This window comes from Rutidosis leptorrhynchoides, chromosome 6 (assembly GCF_046630445.1).
Source record: "Rutidosis leptorrhynchoides isolate AG116_Rl617_1_P2 chromosome 6, CSIRO_AGI_Rlap_v1, whole genome shotgun sequence".
NCBI lineage: Eukaryota > Viridiplantae > Streptophyta > Magnoliopsida > Asterales > Asteraceae > Rutidosis > Rutidosis leptorrhynchoides.
In genome coordinates, this window is record NC_092338.1 from 380396056 (window position 1) to 380405289 (window position 9234).

A 9234-nucleotide genomic window follows, 5' to 3' on the forward strand; every position below is an offset into this window, starting at 1 on the left:
GTTGGATTTTGATAGATCAAAGTCCAAAAATGAAATTGAATGGAAATAGTTATTCTGCGGTGATCGGATACGTATATCTGTGGATGTAAGTAGGATAGTAATTGACTATTGAATCAGATTTGAAAAAGTGTACAGTGTACTTATTAATGTGAAATCTTAAATATTCTTCGGGTATTACCTACCCGTTAAAATATTTTCATCATTAACAGTTTGTACAAAAGAATTTTTAATTGCAATCTTTATGAAAACATGTATACATATATATTTTCTTCAGATGTAATCATAGATTTAATGAGTCAATATGATATTAAACTCATTTGATTTACCGTTAGAACATGAATATATAATCTCTAAAACATTAGAGATTACATAATCGCCATGAAGAATGAAGATAATCGATGTAGAACGATGATTATACTCGAGGTATAGAATGAGATATCGAGGCATGGATTGTTGATGGTACTGGTGCTATTACTGATGGTACTGTTGGTGCCGGTGATGTTGCTGAAGCTGGTACATTTTGCACCATATTTTCCAAATTTATTTTTCGAACGCGAAGTTTGTTGACTTCTTCTATTATTCCGGGGTGATTGTCGGTTGGAACGAGCGAATGAATAAGGTTTAGAATTTTTGATAGAATATAATCTTGGCGAGATATTCGGAAAATGAGAGAGAAAATAGTATTACAAACAGGTTCGCTGGTAAGTGTTTCAGGTTCATCGCCAAGAGGTAAATTCAGTTGGTGGAAAGGATCGCCTTCTTCGCGTCTCCAATGATTAAGTAGGCTACGAACTCATCAGATGAATTGAGGATGACTGATTGGTTGATTCATTCTGGTGACGCTGATAGGTGAAACTCCATATCGGAATAGCTGTAGGAATCTGAGAAATTCGAACTGGTTGAGGGATTCATCTCGTACGATCAGATGAAGGATTTTCGATAAGAAATAGATTATAGGACGTAGATTAGTACCCTACAATACATAATTTAGATATGCATATATAATACTGAAATCCCATAAGTTACGGAGGAATCTACGGAAGCTTGTCAGGCAAAGGTAACAATAACAGATACGCTAGGATATGAATTTATCTATACACTGTCTATGCAATGGAGGCAGTAAGACATGTCTAGACTAAGAATGATAAGCAAGTGATTCTCTAAGAATGATAAGCAGGTAATTTTTGACACGAAATGATAAGCAAAACTTTTGACATGCAGACACGGTCGAAGTCCAGACTTACTAATGCATCCTAACGACTTATCAGTTAGACACACTAATGCAGACCTGGTTCGCTAAGACCATCGCTCTGATACCAACTGAAGATACCCGTCCTAATCCATCCGGACGAAGTCCATATCGATTATAAACAATTCACAACAGTTGATTACATCGCGAGGTATCTGACCTCTATATGATACATTTTACAAACATTGCATTCGTTTTTGAAAAGACAATCTTTCATTACAACGAAAATTGACAGGCATGCATACCATTTCATAATATATCCTACTATAATTAACTTAATAATAATCTTGATGAACTCGACGACTCGAATGCAACGTCTTTTGAAATATGCCATGAATGACTCCAAGTAATATCTATAAAATGATCAAATGCACAGCGGAAGATTTCTTTCGTACCTGAGAATAAACATGCTTTCAAGTGTCAACCAAAAGGTTAGTGAGTTCATTAGTTAAACATAAATAATCATTTCCATCATTTTAATAGACCACAAAATTTCTAGTTCTCATAAATATACGTCCCATGCATAGAGACAAAAATATCATTCATATGGATTGAACACCTGATAACCGACATTCACAATATGCATATAAGAAAATCCCCATCATTCCAGGATCCTCCTTCGGACATGATATAAATTTCGAAGTACTAAAGCATCCGGTACTTTGGATGGGGCTTGTTGGGCCCAATAGATCTATCTTTAGGATTCGCGTCAATTAGGGTGTCTGTTCCCTAATTCTTAGATTACCAGACTAAAGAAGGGGCATATTCGATTTCGATCATTCAACCATATAATGTAGTTTCAATTACTTGTGTCTATTTCGTAAAACAGTTATAAAAACAGCGTATGTATTCTCAGTCCCAAAAATATATATTGCAAAAGCATTTAAAAAGGGATTAATGAAACTCACGCATATAAATATTGTAAAACATTTAATAAAGCATTTGCATGTATTTTCAGCCCAAAAATGTAAAGAGTGAAAAAGGGCAAATGAAACTCACAATACAATATTTTGTAGTAAAAATATTCATACGACGATACTAAACAATGCAGGGTTGGCCTTGGATTCACGAACCTATATCAAGTATATATATTAACACATATACAAACATTTAAACAATTTTATATACTAATATTATTAATATACTTGTTATCTTAATAATTAATATGTTATATTAATATTATATATATATATATATATATATATATATAAGTATTTTTATATGATATTAATAATAATATTTATAATAATATATCAATTTATTAATATATTAAAATATCATTAATATTATGTAATATTAATATACTTATATTATATGTTGTAAATATATCTTTATGTACCTAATATTTATTTGATAAAAGAATAATAATGAATAAAAATTGTATTATTTTGTAATAATAATAATAATCATGATAATAATAATAATAATAATAATAATAATAATCATAATCTTTATCATTTTTAATATCATAATCATATTAGATCATAATCTTAATTATTAAATATAAATATAATAAATAAATATATTAGTAATCAGCATAGTGTTATTAGGAATATAAAACTTTATATTTATTTTGTAAACTAATAAATAACTCGAGGACTGGAAATGTAAATTTATAAAATCTTATTGCCTTTCTTGACGTAACTCAACATATTCAATTCTCTACTACTACAATCTTTTCATTATAACATAATTTAAGTTGTTTTATGCTTAAGTTATAAACCTACATATAGGCAAGGGATGCAAAGTGTAAATTCATGAAACTTTCCATGACCAACTTGTTTATTTCTTTCATGAATGCATATTTTATGTGTGCCACCAGTCAACTTTTGGTATATTTCACCAACTCATATACTCAGAAGGTTAAAATCTTTTTTTTTTCTCATCTCCGATACCCTAATCTATTTCGCTCAGTTTCATATTGATTCAAATAAAATAACATACATCCCCAATTTGCAAACCCCTAAGACTTTTTGCATTAAAATCTCTACATCTCACTATTATCTCACTTCTCAAAATTTAACTTAAGTTAATTATATTTATATAAAGATATCAATATACGTATAAAAAATGAAGTTAATTATATTTATATAAAAAATATACGTATTAAAAATGATACCATTTTTCTATATAATTTACTTAATTTGAGAAAACATAATTAATAATTTAGATGATTCTTAGATAGCTATTTACTAAATCAATTAAGTTTACACGTTAAGCTCTACGGAGTATATTCTTTTTATGTGATCTCATTTTGATTTTTTTTATACAATTCATATTAATATAAGATATAAGATGTAAACCATTATAGTTATAAATAAAATAATCGCAAATCATATTTCATATTTCATATTCATATATGAATTACTAGTAGAGTAGTAGTAGTAGACAACAAGGACTTTTTAGTAAGGAGTTAAAAATAAAAATAAAGAAAAAGACTATAGTAATTTTTAGTAAAAAGTAAATAAATTAATGATTATATATATATATATATATATATATATATATATATATATATATATATATATATATATATATATATATATATATATATATATATATATATATATATATATTACTTCGTATATATGTAACATCCTGCCAAACTCATGTGAACAAAAAGCTTTAGCCATCTAGTCATATTATTATTTATATGTACATATATTGGTTTTTTTTTTGTTTTTTTTTGAAAGAATATTAAAAATACATACACATACTCACTGTAAATTACATGATACATATATATGGTTCCGAATATAAACTTAACAATTAAGTTTTGTAGTAAAGGTGTACCTTTAGATAAAAAAAATTTTAAGCAAGGGTGCATTTGATTAATTAATGATAAAACAAAAGTTTCTTTTAATTATATACATTCCTGTCCCACGAATTTTTTTTTTTTTTTGAAATAGGGAAAACATTAATAATTACATACAACATATAAATATAAATATTAGAGATGAGTTTGTACCTTATGGGTGTTAAGTTGTACCACTCAAATTGGTGTGTGGTTTTGGTCAATGAAGTAAACAAGAGGGAGTAATTTGTGTGTTGTTTGTGATGATGGTGTTGGCTTTGAATATGATGTTGGGTTGTTTTTCTTGAACCATAAAACAGCACTAAAAATCTAGAAATAATTAGTGATGGTTTCAGTTGGTGGGTAGTGGGGTTTGATCGAAAAAGGAAGAAAGAAAAAGATAGAATGATATGGTGATAGTTTATCATGTATGGGTATATGCATCTATAAATATAGATGATGGTGGTTTGATGTTGGGACAGTAAACACAAAAGTAACACTCTTGTATATAATTTTAATAGAAAGTGTCATAATTATTCAATCAAAAATAGTACTAATTAATATAATATTAATATTAATATTCTAATGAAATAAGAACGTGTTAAACGAACTAGCAGCTAGATACGTAGTATTATTCTACCGACAGATTTCACAGACTACTATTTCATACCCCGTTGATAATTAGTGGCTGATAAAAGTGTTCAGAAAAAATCCCATATTTTTAAATTAATTATATTTATTTATTTTAGTCATTATGGTATAAAATTCAATCATTAATTTAATAAATAAAAAGTACATCAACTGTCCCTCTCATTTATGGGTAAAATATAAAAAGTGTTGAAATTTATTGATTAGCTTTTAAATATAATTTTAATAAGCCTAAAATTCATATAACTCATTTTCGGATCACCGTTTATTTTAAAATCGTATAAGTTCCTTTTTAACTCATTTATTATTAATCGAAACCTCAAACGAGTATTACAATCATTTAATATCTATTTTAATATACTTTATTTATATATATATATAGATATATTTTAAATAATAACTATTATAATATCCTATTTTTTTATTTTACTTTATATAAATAAATTTTAGTAACAACAACATACACACATATCTATTTACAATTAATTGTTCGTGAATCGTCGAGAGCAGTCGAAGGTCAATTGAATATATGAGCATCGCTTCCAAAATTTTCTAAACTCAACATTACGTACTTTGCTTATCGTGTCGAAATCATATAAAGATTAAGTTTAAATTTGATCGGAAATCTCCGGGTCGTCACATTGGAAAGGCGTCGTTCGTTTTGGTAAACGAAGTAAACTAAGTTCGCGTTTTGTTGGACCCTTCAAGATTACTAAAAGAATCGGACCCGTGGCTTATCGATTAGAACTACCTGCTGAACTTAGCAGCATACACGACGTATTTCATGTATCGAATCTTAAAAAGTGCCTCGCTGATGACACTCTCATTATTCCTTTGGATGACATTCGCATTGATGATAAAATGCACTTCATAGAAGAACCCGTAGAGGTCATGGACCGATCTGCTAAACGCTTGAAACAAAGCACCATACCTATTGTTAAGATCCGTTGGAATTCACGACGTGGCCCCTAGTATACCTAGGAACGTGAAGACCAGATGAAATTAAAATATCCCCATCTCTTCTCAACTACTGATGCATCCGAGAAGTCTACCTAAAACTTCGGGACGAAGTTTTTATTAACGGGGAGGTACTATAACAACCCTCACTTTTCAACTTCTAAATTTACTAATTTGACCCTAAGGTTTACTACTTGATTGTACGTTCTTATTGTTTAAGGGTTGATATATATACAATTTAATTAACATAGACCGAATAATTACACACTTAAATAAATAATATGATTATAGTAAATATAAGTATATTATATTAACTTATATATTGTAACATAATTTTATAAAGTATATAAAATGTAATACTTTTACTACATAGTAAATGTAATATATAATTAATTATATAATAAATGCAACTATATAAAAGTGTAATAATATTTATAAAACAAATAAAACAATAAAGTAATATTATAATTAAATTAAAAATCATATTTATTAATAATATATATAAATAACGAATATATTAATATTTTTATATTAAATTCTTATTTAATAATTAACTAAAAAAAATAGTTGATAAAAGTTTTAGAAAAACATAAATCAAGTACTTGAAAAATAAATAAATAAAAGTAAATAAAAAATATTAAAACTAGATCTAGATCTACTTTTAATAAATAAATAAAAAGAGACAAACTACCTTTTCTTATTTAATAGATACATGAGTAGGCTAGAATTCTTTTTATTTTTTTTCTACCATTTGCTTTATTTTACATTTCTTTTATTTTCTTTTGTATTTTTATTTATTTATTTTATATTATTTTATTCAAAAATTCAAGTATAAATACCCATCAATTTTCTCATTTGAACTTGCACCTCAAAAACTTCATTCTCTCTTGAAAGTACTTGTAAGTATTCTTTCCTTTATATTTATTTTTTTATTTACTTATATATTATTTTTAGTCGAAATATATATATATATATATATATATATATATATATATATATATATATATATATATATATATATATATATATATATATATATAATGTTAAATTTATTATAATTGAAACAAATATAAGTAATATATTATAATTAGTGATAAATGTTACTGGAAATTTTAAAAATATTTTTATGAATTTACATATCGAATTTATATTTATTTTGTAATTATTTTTGTATTTTTTTTTTTGCCGAGACATATACAAGATACATATATATATATATTTTTAATTAATCTATAACATAATTAAATACAAAAATTTGCATGATAATTATCAACATGAAGTTTATGATCTATAAAAATTAGTTTTCCAGATTAATAAGTCGATTTTGTATTTTTAAAAATTAATTTTGTTTTTATTATTCCAGCCGCTGTTTTTTTATTATTTTAATAAATATATAACGAATTTAATAAATTGTAATTTATACATGATAATTATTAAAAAGTATTATGAGATCTGAGAAAAATATTTTTTTCGAATGTATATCATGTTTTTATATTTTAAATAATTAAAAACAGTTTATTAAATATATATACATAATCGGCATATATAAAAAAAATTAAAATAAATTAGGAAAGGGGTTAAATAAATTATGAAACTATTTTTCTAGTAAAGTAGAATATTAAACTTAATTTATTGGAGCAATACATATTATATAAAAATTAATTTCGAATTATGTATTATTTATATGTAAAAATAAGGTAAAAATTGAAATAAATAGTTTAAACGACAATAAAAATATATATATAATTTTTCTGAGATTATAAAACTTATATAAACAAGCAAAAATTATAAAAACAAATTTTTGTAGTCGAATTATATTTTTTCTTATTTATTTAAAAATAAAAATAAATACAAATTAAATACAAAACCTAATGGGAATAATTTTATAAAATTTTTATATGTTTATTGTGATATTTAGCTACTGAGAAAAATATAAAATATAAATTTTTATTCGTTTATCTATTTTTTTTGTATTTTAGATACTAATCGATTAAGTAAAATAATAATTAAAGCATAAAGATTAGTTTCAATGTATAAAACATTTTTTTTAGTTTACCTACTGTTGTGAAATCAATAAAATATTAATTAGAATTATTAGATGATTTATTGATATATAAATTTGAATTTAGATAGTTTATATATATAAATTTCGATATATATAATAAATATAAGATTTATATTAATCAAATAATATTATATAAATTTAAGATCTGTATATATATATATATATATATATATATATATATATATATATATATATATATATATATATATATATATATATATATATATATATATGTATGTAAGACATAATTATTACATATTTAACCTATCTACATAATTAAACTTATAATACTTTGTTTTAAGATTAATTTTAAAATAAATTAATAATGATAATACATTAATAATATTAAGTATATTCAAACTTAACATAATATATATTTACTGTATAAGTAAATTATATCAATGTGTCGTAATTCTATATGCACATAACGTGAAGGTTATACTCTAAAGATAACGTGCACTATATACAAACTTCATCGCTACTTACAGTGGTAAGTGAATGATGTCTAGGTTGCCATTTATGGGTAAGCTTGTGGATCTCGAATGCCATGACTTAGATTCTGGTCAAGAGTCCTGGGCCCCCGGTTACATCTGGTCATTCCTGACGTATTTGATAGCAACGAAGTTTGAGTAAAGTTGTACAACGTCTAACTAATGAATATAACATGAACTTATAAACTTTCCATAAGTTGAAACCTTCCTATTTTGGACTGTCACTATTAAGATAATTCATTATATTAATAAATATACACTTGGTCTATTAGACATTTACTGATTGAACGTTATACCTTTAGGTTGATATCTCGGTCAATTACTTGCTTTACTTTCCTTTCTTGCGTGGAATATTTCAACTGCTATTTAAGGTGATTTTCATAGCCCCACTTTTACTATTTATTAAATTGTTTATAACTTTTGGGGTGAGACATATGCTTGCTTTATAACTGTTTTACGTTTAGACACAAGTACTCAAATGTTATTATGCTGTCATGCTTTGATTCATGCAAATCCTCACCGTAATATCGTCAATTGCTGCATATAAAAGGCAAATTTAATTATTGAGAGTAACGTATCTAACCATTTGACCGTTGGTCTTTGGTTACATAATAATGATTCAACGACACTGAATAACAAAGTGTCGTGAGGTAATTTTTGTTTAGTCGCGATATTACAAACTTCAGCAACACTTTTAGATTGATATGTTTGGTATCAATCAACTTTAAACTAAATCTTGTGGTCTAATGCATATTATATAAACCTTTGCATTAAGACTATTATTATTATTTCAGTTTAAATTTGATGTAAAACTTTTAATTGCTTCCCCTGTTTTATTAATAAATGTTTTATTCAAAATGTCTCATATAGAGTCGTTCTCGTTTATACAACTGTATTATGATATTAATGGTCACAAATACCCCTGGCCCTATTTGGGGGTGTGACACTAGGTGCCTGCTTCAAACCATATAAACTTTTCTTCAGCTTGCATACGAGGTTATCTCCTGAAACCTCAAAATCTTTCGGCTGC